This window comes from Mixophyes fleayi, chromosome 1 (assembly GCF_038048845.1).
Source record: "Mixophyes fleayi isolate aMixFle1 chromosome 1, aMixFle1.hap1, whole genome shotgun sequence".
NCBI lineage: Eukaryota > Metazoa > Chordata > Amphibia > Anura > Limnodynastidae > Mixophyes > Mixophyes fleayi.
The window spans coordinates 314,150,349-314,163,536 of NC_134402.1; positions in this window are offsets into that span (position 1 = coordinate 314,150,349).

Below are 13,188 nucleotides of genomic sequence, written 5' to 3' on the forward strand. Positions count from 1 at the left end.
GTTGAAAGGGAGCGCGGAGGGTTTTGCCATTTCTTTTCTCTGGGGGCCTGATTGGCGGTGGCACCCCGGGGTTTCCGGTTTTACCTCCACATGGGTCACCCTGCGTCATGCGCGATTGTGGCAATTTTTGTTTTCCGTATTAATTATATTACTTTGTGTCATTTAATTTACATGCATTATTACTCCATGTTGCAGGTGCACGTCAGGATGGGAGGAATATTTGGCTGGTCGACCATTCATTTGTTTTTTGGGCCGGTAAGAGCGGCCCTGCTCATGATTTGAGCAAATTTCCCCGGGCAGAGTCAATAAGATGGATAGGTGTTAGGGGTATGCGTTGGGCATCTCTGTTGAATATCCTAAAAGACACAGAGAGTAGGTTTGGGCGCCCTTCAGAACTTATTATTCACCTTGGGGGGAATGACCTGGGTAAGTGGTCCAGTTTAGACCTCATTGAGCAGATAAGATCTGATGTCAGGGCCATTAAGTTACGTTGGCCAACAGTTCACCTTATATGGTCCGATATTATCCCTAGGCGCAATTGGAGAGGGGCGGATAATCCAGCTCGGATTGAGAAAGCTCGTGGGAAGGTAAATCGGGCGGTGCGGAAGATCTTTCAGGAAGTAGGTGATGGCTGCATTAGTTATCCTTCCATAACGGCAGTTTTGACGCAGTACTATAGACCCGATGGTGTGCATTTGTCTGTTTTGGGTATGGCATACTTTATAGAGCAGATTTTCAGTTTTCTTGTTTGGCTATGAGAGGTCAGTTGGTGGCGGGCTGCGGTTCCTGGTGGGGAACCTTAGCTGTGGCGGTAAGCAGCCCAATCAGTGGCCATTTTGTTACATTGAAGGCGTAGTAGGCACTCTCCTCTTAAAGGGATTGGGCAATTAGTCAGAATAGCCCTTCGGGGTTAAGGGGCTTCGCTTAGGCGGGCGGGCCTCAGCTAATATGCCAAATGGGGGAGTTTGGTATTTTACACCTATTCGGGTCCAAATTAGTTTGGACAGAATTTACAACTGGTAGGTGTGGCCTGGATGCTGATTGGTCTGTTTAGGTTGGCCACCAATTTTTTTTTCCCCAGCAGGTTCGCCTCTAATAAATTCCTGACCTTTTAAACGCCAATTCAAGTCTCTGTGTCATTATTTTAGTTTGTTAAGTTAACTCTGGTAAAAGTTAAAGATGGTATAGTATGTGGTCCACCATAAGCGGTTTAAAACAACAGAGGGATTGAATGAGACCGAGGTGATATAAACGCTGAGGGGGCAGGCAGATGAAAAAAGTACAGGCATACCAGGAGTTAGGTTTCTACCACAACCCAGATAAGTTGAGTTATCCAATCAGTAGAGCCGGAAGGGGAGGGGTTAGTTTTTCCAGAGGAGGCTTATAACATATAGGAAAAGGATGTGACTTCCTCTTGCCGGATAGACTTGTTACCCACCCACCCATCCCCTATTTTGTAGTATAGGTACTGGTATTTGTGTTCACAAGTGGCGGTAAGCAGCCCAATCAGCGGCCATTTTGTTACATTGAAGGCGTAGTAGGCACTCTCCTCTTAAAGGGATTGGGCAATTAGTCAGAATACCCCTTCGGGGTTAAGGGGCTCCGCTTAGGCGGGCGGGCCACCAATTTTTTTTTTCCCCAGCAGGTTCGCCTCTAATAAATTCCTGACCTTTCAAACACCAATTCAAGTCTCTGTGTCGTTATTTTAGTTTGTTAAGTTAACTCTGGTAAAGGTTAAAGATGGTATAGTATGTGGTCCACCATAAGCGGTTTAGAAGTACATTATTAATAATGCACTGTGTTTTGAATAAACCAGTAATAGTAAATACAAATGTTTTATTTTGCAATCTTTGCTAAAGGAAATTTGTATGATTTCTAATTTTGTTGAATAGAGTATAGTAGTTATTGGGGCGATGGGTGAGGCAATAACACAACAGATAGGGAGAGAGTGTGACAGCCCACACAACATAGGAAATATTTGTTATTTGGCCATTTAAAGCATTGACTACAGTAATAATCATGCAGTTTCAGAGGTGGTTAAAGTTTTTTCTTCTTATTTCTTGCATAATTGTCTTGTGTTACATTGAGGAGACTGAGTCATTTTGCAATCAAATTAGTCAAATTCCGCCACACATGACAATTCAACCAATTAATGAATCTCTAACCAACAGTGATATCAGCTGCAAATGAGCCACCTCATCATATGAAGATTGGCCAGATTTAGTATCAGTAACATGGACCTTACCGTAGTGTGCGCAATTCTGTTTGCCATTAATATTATTGTTACGAACAGGTATAGATGGGTTTTTCTTTGTCACCATTTCAGTGGATGTGGAGCAGTCTGTTGGCAGTAGAAGAACATTATTATTGCTGCACCATGGAAAGTATATGCATTGCAAAAAGTACAAATAAATAGTGAGAGAGGTTTCCTTTATCTGGATATTTCTCCCATTTATGAATGAACAATAACAATCCAGTTCTTTCATTTTATAAACTTTGTTAAGTGACAAAAGTTTGTATGATTGCTAATTTTGATGAATAGAGTATAGTGTCATGGTGCTGGCTGATCCCAGGAGAGAACCACTTGGATGGGGTAGCTGTCAGAGACACACCACATCTGGCCTCTAAGTCGTGAGAGAGAGAGGGCCGGGAGGGACAAAGATGAATTCAGTGGGTTAGAGAAGATAGAATTATGAGGGTTGAAGAAGGTAAATAGAATAGTGAATCACAGTCAAACTAAACAGTCAGTAAGTTGTTTAACATAAACATGCTTTAATTTACTGCAATCCAGAAATTGAAAATAATAAATGTCTAGCCACATTCAGGGCACTGCCTAACTTCTTCAACCCTCTCTAATATGTGTGCAGATAATATATTTAGCAACTTCTCTCAGATCTGCAGAGCAAAGTCTCTCAGTCTCTCTCCAGGACACATGTCTCTCCGCATCTCCTGGACCATTGCTCAGCTCCTCTGCAGGTCTGTACTGCAGCCTCTCACAGGTGTGTAACAAAACCTTTTCAATTCTGTGTGGAAGGATTTTATATTCCTAGTCCTGCACAGGTGGCCAACTATCACCACCTTGCCTGCTATTACAATACATTCCCTTCCCCAATTCACAACAGCTTGGGTGACCAACTTTGGGACAAGACAATTTCTGCAGAATTCAATCGTCCATTTTTTTACCATGGTATTTCAACACCTTCAAGGCCATCCTGGTTCTTCTCTCATATGGTGGTCTCATCAATTCATGTTGCTTTATCTTTCTTTTGTTTGGCTCTTGGGAAATTTACACATAGCTGATTAATTGAGCCCTTAGTATTCAGGCATGACAATGTATATGGTATGTAACTTTGTAATGTAATCTCAACGTGTGCTTTGCTAAATGACATGAGTCTGAACCTATACAAGTGTCAAGATTCTTTTGAAATTAACCAGACCCAGAGATAGATAAGCATCTCTGAGGAGTTTCTTGTATGCAGAGGATATGGAACTGACCAGCCAAGCAGAACGAGCAGAGGTGAGAACTCAGGCATTGTGAACATTCTAGATCTCAGGACATCCATAGCTCACTTCGAAAGCCCTGTGACATTTTGGAAATCAATCTGTCCTGATTGACAGCTAACCTCCAAAGGTGGGGGTCAGAGCTATGTGGAAAATCTTCTGTCTTAGACAATAATGTGTGCATTTTTTTTAAGGGGATCTATCTAGAATTGAAATGTACCATTGCTCTCAAAGTGTACTCCTCACATGCCAAGTCTAGTAAGTAGTGACTCTGGTTTTATTTTATATTTTATTTCTGAAACTTATTTGCGCAACTTATTGTATGTCTTGTTATTAACTTTTTTGCCTTGGAAACATTTTTCAGATTAAATACATTTAATCTAGCGTGTTCTCCGTGATTCTTTCTGAGCTTGCAAAGTCGAGTGTATGTGATTTAAATGTTAAACATTAATAAGTGATTTTGGTTAACGTAAGGACGCCATAGTAAATCCTTTGTAGTGGCAGAAAAGGTGTATTCATTGGTAAGTGACTAAGGTGACGCCAGTCATGGCCAGCTGTTCAGATTACTGTATCTGAGACAGACTGGGCGTTCTTGACACCAACTGTAGCAGCATTCCTTTTCTGGCATGATAACTGTCCAAACTCATGAGCCGTTTCTGTTGACTTAGCCTCTATAAGAACAGCAACAACCATCACACAAATAGATATGTCCTTAGCAGCAGCATCTGGTGCAGCCTCTTTAGCACATGCAGCTATCGGAGGCCACACAATATATGTCAGATACTTTAAGAAGTCCTTATTGACACTTTGCTTCCCATTGCCTTCATGTCTATGGTCCCATCTGAATGATATCTGAGACAAAATTTTGTTAATATTCTTTATGCTTTACAGTTAGACAATCTTTCTCTAATTCCCACTCCGCCTGTCTTACTTTTAAGGATTCAATTAAAGAATCACTTTCTTTCAATGTGAGAGTTTGATGGGCGATTTTCTACCATGCACGCTCTGATGTCCTTTACTCATTCTCTTAATGTCTCTATTTCCTGATGAACTAGAGTAAGTTTTTTGGTTTAAAACACCAATTTTTTGCTCTCTTTCTATTCAGACTACTTTCACGCTCTCTTTGCATTGTGGTCTCTTTTATTTCTTCACATTTTTAAAGATGCTTAGCTAAAACTATGAAGTATATGTTTTCTTACAATCAGTGCCAACTGTCTCTTTCTTTGCAAAACACTCTCTTTAAGAGCTTTAATTTCACACTCTTTTCCTTCTGGAGACTCTTTAAAAATGTTTTTCAAACTCTCCTATTCTTCCCTCTTGACCATGTGACAGGTTTAGGGAAGACAGTTCACTCTGTAAGTTAATTGTTGCAGTTTTCTGGCCAATAAACTTCTCCTTTAAGACACACATTTGTTCTTCAAGCATTTATTTTCCCTTCAAATACCTTTAAAGTCTATCATCCAGATCTTTATTCATATGATCGAACTCTTCCATCAATACATAGTCCACTCCAGGCAGACCCAACACCATAATTTTCCTTTATGTACTTTAAGGTGGAGATATATCAAGTTGCGTTTTGTGAAAGCCAATTTTTTTTTAGATGGGGGGGCGAAAATACATTTTTGGGGGCGAATTGATAGAAAAATGCTGGAAAAATCACTATTTTCAAAAGCACAACATTACAAATCACAGTCACAACATTTACAAATGTTAAGAATGAAAAGCATGAAATGTATTAAGCAATGTTTTTGCAAACCACTGGAAAAAAAACCTAGAAAAAATAGGTGGTTACAAGAGGTGAGATAGCTCTTTGACCTATCTTGCCATCGGGACATGAGAGGAGGCAGCATTAACTTATGAATTATAGAGGTAGCATTATTTATGGATAAAGGGGCAAAATTAAATTTTAATTAACTTATGGTTGAAAAATCAATTTATAATTAGATTAAGGGGACAATATTATGTTATTATTAAATGAAGGGGGCAATATTTTTTGACTACTAATGGGGGCATTAACTAAATTATGGGGGCAAACTTATTATTTGCAAAGTCTGACCAGATAGCAAGTACTGACTAAAATACCTAGAAAGACCATCATTAATGCTTTACAAAATATGTTCTTGGCAAATAAGAATTTTGCACAAGTGTTCATGGATTCCCTTATATATGTAGCAACAAAAAGGACTTAATGGTTGAGGCTTAACTTATGCAATTTACCATTTGAAGATGAATTGCTTTTTGGCCCAAAGCTTAACCAAACAACTGTGAAAAATAGAGCAGTCAAGAGCAACTCTTTACCTTGAAGGAGACTGCAAGGATGTTCTTCAGCATTTACATATATGAACACAAAAGAGTATAATCTAAGGAGGTCTTACTATCTTCATGGCAATTGGAATTCTAATTCTGGATATTTTCAGTGCAGCCAAGACAAGAGGAGTCTTCATGAAGGCATGAATTCCCAGCAAGCCAAAGTAAGTGGAACATTAGGAAAGTAATGGACTGCATGGACTCAAATTACTCATGAACACTGTATAGTAGAAGCTATTTTCCAGAGGTATTGGTTATAATTAATCATTATTCCAAATACAGACAAATTTTTGACCTCCAAGATGTCTCGACTTCCATAAGAGACAATCATATTGTTGGAGAAGGAAGTTAAAGAACAGGAAAAAGGAGCACATTCTCTACCTTCTTTCTGTTGACAGAATGGTATTCGGTGCACAGGGATAAACAGACACTAAACATTAGGCGTTATAGCAATAATATGTAAGAAGTCAGTATATAGACCTTAAATTGAGAGTGACAATATGTCTTTGGTGTGCAGATGAGTGAAACTCAATTTCAATAAAACTAAATAGGGTAAAAATACATAAACATACATATTTAAAGTACAATATAATAATAGCAATAGAATATAGGACAATCAGCGCATATAGATTCTCATAGAATGCAAACAATATATAAATGATATTATGGACAGTTCACAATCTCATTTCATAAAAGGGGAGTAGCTGTGTCCGTGATGTAGATATTATCTTTCCAAATACTCAAAACCTTCACATCACCTTCCGTGGAGAATAGTGAAACAATGGGTTCCTACCAGAAATCCTGATCATATAAGCACGTAGAGTAACGAACAACCTCCTCTCGATAGCGAGACTCTCGGAATTGTTTCCACTCTGATGTTTTCTTCTCCAATGATGGTACTCACGTCCAAATGTGTCAGTGTAAAGAGAAGACAAACTATGGCGTGATATCGTTTAAAAAAGCTTCTGAATTTTATTAAATTCCACATATATAAAAAATATACTAGAGTGTGAGTGCTCATACCAGAAATTAGATCTTTAAGTTTAAAGCATTCTGCACAGAAATCAGATGTTTTATTCCCGGGAAAGACTTTCAGTTCATATGCCCTCAGACCAATACGGGTATACCGCTCTCCACTACCTTAAATGCCAGTCTTACCGCTCCAATGCGTTTCGGCCCTACGAAGGCCTTTGTCAAGGAGATACAACTGGCTCTAAAATCCCAACTATTTATACCGGATGTAACCAATCCCTGGCGATACTCTATAGAATCTGATATACTATGAAAATATGAAATTTAAACAACAAAGATTCAACATAATACAAATATAAAATTTATATACGTTAAAAATGCAAATAAAGACCATATGGACATCCTTTAAATAATTCCCCGATTCCTACAAGCGGAAATGACGTATCGTATATAAAACGGACCGGAAGTGACACGTAACGGACGAGAAGTGTGTAGCACACAGCCATCCAGATAGCCGGATATGGTGTGTCACCAACCATTTATACCGGATATAACAAGTCCGCAATGAAAAAAACATCCATCTCTAATCAGGCAACAAAATTAAACTAACATCGGTCCTTACAAAAACATTTTAGACCCGATTGGTATAAGGTCAAAGAGAACGGATGATTAGACATCCGGAAGTAACATAAAACACTGATAAAAATAAAGATAAATGTAAAAATAAAAATAGTACTTTCGGACATCAAAACATCTAAAATCTTATTAGAATGTGTTGAAATTCTTATACAGTATAAAGATAATGTCCATAAAGGTCAAAAAGGAAAGCATAGATGACATATGCCTAGATAATGTGTCCATAAAAACCCTTATTGACTCTACCGAAGGTATCCTAAAAACAATACACAGATCACAACGTGGAAATAGCAAAAGGTATGTCCGATGGTATCTATAATCAAACATACAAATGAAATAACCGATCCAATAACCTCCAATAACTAAGATCTTCCATGTGGGACAATCCATTACAGAAAACATTTTATTTCAAAGTCCTTGTTTAACCCGTTGGGGAGGAGGCTGTTGAGCTGAAATATCCACCTCATCTCTATTTGGGACAGCAAAGTATCTGTATTATCATGTCTCCACGTTGGTTGGATTGAATCTATACCCAAAAAATAGGTGATATCAGTCTCTTTACAAGAATGGTGTGTTTTAAAATGAGCAGAGACTGAGTGGGTCTCTAGACCCTTTTTGATGTTATAGAGATGTTCACTCATTCACTTTTTTAAAGTTCTGGAGGTCTTCCCCACATATAGTAGCCCGCATTTGCAGGCCATCAAATAGATCACATTGGTCGAATTACATGTGATAAATTTATTAATTGGAAATGTCTGTCCATTTGCTGCAAACTCCATAGTTTTGTTAGAAAGATTATTTTTAAAAGTGGATTTGCAAGCCTGGCAATTTCCACATCTATAGAAACCCTTACTCTTATTCATACCTGTCTGTAGTGTATCGTAAGGAAGGATCCCTCTCACTAGATGGTCTTTCAAATTTGATGATCTCCTATACACAAATTTGGGTTTAGTTGGAAGGATATTGGTTAAAATACTATCCTTCAACAAAATGTTCCAATGTTTGGAGATTACACGTTCTATTTTCCTATGATCTTTGTTGAATTTAGTAATAAACAAAATATCCTTATTATTAGTAGGTGTTTTGACTTTATTTGAGTATATGAAATCCTCCCTAGTCTTATGCATAACTCTAGATTGTGCAGATTCTAATATTTCAGCATCATATCCTCTTGACTGGAAATTAGACTTCATCTCTTGTATTTGTTGTAGGAAGACTTCCTGTTTAGTGCAATTCCTTTTCAATCTCAAAAACTGACTATACGGTACTCCAGAGAAAACAGAGTAATGTTCGCACTAGGGAGGAAGCCTGCCTCCATAATATATCAAATGATAATTATATGGTATCACGAGTAGGAAGGGGTGCACCAACAACTCAAGTAATGAGTCCAAAAAAAGGAAGGGGAGCAGAGAAAGTTGTAGCTCAAAGAGCAAGGGCACTCTGGTTTCCAAAATTTAAATAGTCAGTATATCATATGTAACAGGGCAAATGCCTTTATTAGAACACATGTAAATACTTGGCGAAATATAGAGATAAAAACACATAGAAGGATAGAAAAATAGATTTAAAATAAGTTAACCCTTCAGTAACCACCGCTGGATAGGTTAGTAGTACATCAAGATGTGGTGGGTAATAGGCAAAAATAGAGCTTATGAACTGTAGCCTAGATTATAAATAAGCTATATGATCATAAAGTGAGATATATATATTATTCTCCAATTTGGTATGCATATGGAGATGCTCTAAATCGGTGCAGATTAATAGTGAGCACCTGTCCTAGCGTCCCTGATAATGGTCCGCTATAGATTGGCAAGCTGAAAGGAGAGTAATAAGAGATTTAGACATGTGATAATCTCTCAATCCTTTATCAAGACTGCATGGAGCTCTGCTGCACAGTATACAATGTGGCAATAGACTAATGTCTCAACAGGTTAATATTCATGTTGTGTCATAGAGATCTAAGCAGTAACAGTAGCAGTTCGATAGTTCACCAAATATGTGGTGTCTGTGCGCTACTGCGAATAGATTCATACAGGATTTATCCGTAACACACTATAGAATAATCATATATAACAGCCTTTCAGGAGTATTGTGCTCTGCATAAGAATCTTATTTAAATGTATCTGATCTCAGAGCGCACACTCAGTGGGTTGTAATATACCCCCTGCTAGTAAGATGTGCTGGGTTCGTATGCATGAGATCTCTCTTAATTACTACTTTACATGAAGGAGTTAAAACCTGTATTAGAGATATAGATACAGCGTTGCTATCATGAGAACGGTAATATCAGAAGCAGGGAAAGCTAGGAAACCCTAGCTAAGTTCCAAAAAAAGTTTCCAGAAAAAAGTCTAATTTCTATCCCACTCATATTAAAGGGCCGTATGTGGAAACATTCGGCAAATTGGTATTTGATGATTTTAAAAAAATCTCTCTCAAGAATGAAAAGAATAAATATTATTCTCAAAATATTTCGCATAAGGAGAGGAAGTTGTTAAAAGACCTTCAGAAAGATAAGAAGATTGTAATTAAGCCCGCAGATAAGGGGGGGGGAGGCTTAGTCATTATGAACTATGACAATTATGTATCTGAAATCAATAGACAACTAAGTGATGTTAAGACCTACATCAAACTGAACAACGATCCTACATTTAGAATTAAAAAAGATTTCGAAAACTTTTTGATGGAATTCTCAGTAAATACATTAGATAAAGATCAATTTGAATTTTTAACGGTTAAAGACCCCACCACCCCCTATATCTATGTTTTACCTAAAATTCATAAACGTTTAGTTGATCCCCCGGGCTGTCCAATCATCTCTGGGGTTAACAGTATTACTTCTAATCTCTCCGCTATTATGGACCATTATCTGCAGCCCCTAGTGGTTCAGAACCCTTCGTTCCTTAAGGACACTACAGATGTCTTGAAACTTTTAGACACCATTCAATGGCAAGATGGTTGGATATTGGTCACAGCAGACATTACATCTCTCTATACCATTATAGACCACCATAAGGGTTTAGAGGCTATGGATTTTTTCTTAACCTTTCGGACTATTCAGACAACCTCAAATCTTTTATTAGGAAGGGTATATTATTCATTCTGGAGAACAACTATTTCTATTTTCAGGGCAATGTTTATCGTCAAAGGCAGGGAACAGCCATGTGTACCAGGTTTGCCCCAAGCTATGCCAATTTATTTATGGCCTATTGGGAACATTCTCATATTAGTCTTGGGGCAGACCTGGTATCTTGGCACAGATATATCGATGACATCCTCTTTATATGGGGAGGGAGTCCTGGTTCTCTCGAGTCGTTCTGTTCCTCTCTTAATTGTAATGATTGGAACATTACTTTGACTTTCAAGAGTAGCATACAGTCTGTATGCTTTCTGGATTTGGAGATTTATGTCGATGGGGATGGTATCAACACCAAATGCTATAGAAAACCCACGACATAAACTCCTATATCTATAAGGATAGCCAACATCATAAACACTGGCTAGATGGAGTACCGTATAGTCAGTTTTTGAGATTGAAAAGGAATTGCACTAAACAGGAAGTCTTCCTACAACAAATAGAAGAGATGAAGTCTAATTTCCAGTCAAGAGGATATGATGCTGAAATATTAGAATCTGCACAATCTAGAGTTATGCATAAGACTAGGGAGGATTTGATATACTCAAATAAAGTCAAAACACCTACTAATAATAAGGATATTTTGTTTATTACTAAATTCAACAAAGATCATAGGAAAATAGAACGTGTAATCTCCAAACATTGAAACATTTTGTTGAAGGATAGTATTTTAACCAATATCCTTCCAACTAAACCCAAATTTGTGTATAGGAGATCATCAAATTTGAAAGACCATCTAGTGAGAGGGATCCTTCCTTACGATACACTACAGACAGGTATGAATAAGAGTAAGGGTTTCTATAGATGTGGAAATTGCCAGGCTTGCAAATCCACTTTTAAAAATAATCTTTCTAACAAAACTATGGAGTTTGCAGCAAATGGACAGACGTTTCCAATTAATAAATTTATCACATGTAATTCGACCAATGTGATCTATTTGATGGCCTGCAAATGCGGGCTACTATATGTGGGGAAGACCTCCAGAACTTTAAAAAAGTGAATGAGTGAACATCTCTATAACATCAAAAAGGGTCTAGAGACCCACTCAGTCTCTGCTCATTTTAAAACACACCATTCTTGTAAAGAGACTGATATCACCTATTTTTTGGGTATAGATTCAATCCAACCAACGTGGAGACATGATAATACAGATACTTTGCTGTCCCAAATAGAGATGAGGTGGATATTTCAGCTCAACAGCCTCCTCCCCAACGGGTTAAACAAGGACTTTGAAATAAAATGTTTTCTGTAATGGATTGTCCCACATGGAAGATCTTAGTTATTGGAGGTTATTGGATCGGTTATTTCATTTGTATGTTTGATTATAGATACCATCTGACATACCTTTTGCTATTTCCACGTTGTGATCTGTGTATTGTTTTTAGGATACCTTCGGTAGAGTCAATAAGGGTTTTTATGGACACATTATCTAGGCATATGTCATCTATGCTTTCCTTTTTGACCTTTATGGACATTATCTTTATACTGTATAAGAATTTCAACACATTCTAATAAGATTTTAGATGTTTTGATGTCCGAAAGTACTATTTTTATTTTTACATTTATCTTTATTTTTATCAGTGTTTTATGTTACTTCCGGATGTCTAATCATCCGTTCTCTTTGACCTTATACCAATCGGGTCTAAAATGTTTTTGTAAGGACCGATGTTAGTTTAATTTTGTTGCCTGATTAGAGATGGATGTTTTTTTCATTGCGGACTTGTTATATCCGGTATAAATGGTTGGTGACACACCATATCCGGCTATCTGGATGGCTGTGTGCTACACACTTCTCGTCCGTTACGTGTCACTTCCGGTCCGTTTTATATACGATACGTCATTTCCGCTTGTAGGAATCGGGGAATTATTTAAAGGATGTCCATATGGTCTTTATTTGCATTTTTAACGTATATAAATTTTATATTTGTATTATGTTGAATCTTTGTTGTTTAAATTTCATATTTTCATAGTATATCAGATTCTATAGAGTATCGCCAGGGATTGGTTACATCCGGTATAAATAGTTGGGATTTTAGAGCCAGTTGTATCTCCTTGACAAAGGCCTTCGTAGGGCCGAAACGCATTGGAGCGGTAAGACTGGCATTTAAGGTAGTGGAGAGCGGTATACCCGTATTGGTCTGAGGGCATATGAACTGAAAGTCTTTCCTGGGAATAAAACATCTGATTTCTGTGCAGAATGCTTTAAACTTAAAGATCTAATTTCTGGTATGAGCACTCACACTCTAGTATATTTTTTATATATGTGGAATTTAATAAAATTCAGAAGCTTTTTTAAACGATATCACGCCATAGTTTGTCTTCTCTTTACACTGACACATTTGGACGTGAGTACCATCATTGGAGAAGAAAACATCAGAGTGGAAACAATTCCGAGAGTCTCGCTATCGAGAGGAGGTTGTTCGTTACTCTACGTGCTTATATGATCAGGATTTCTGGTAGGAACCCATTGTTTCACTATTCTCCACGGAAGGTGATGTGAAGGTTTTGAGTATTTGGAAAGATAATATCTACATCACGGACACAGCTACTCCCCTTTTATGAAATGAGATTGTGAACTGTCCATAATATCATTTATATATTGTTTGCATTCTATGAGAATCTATATGCGCGGATTGTCC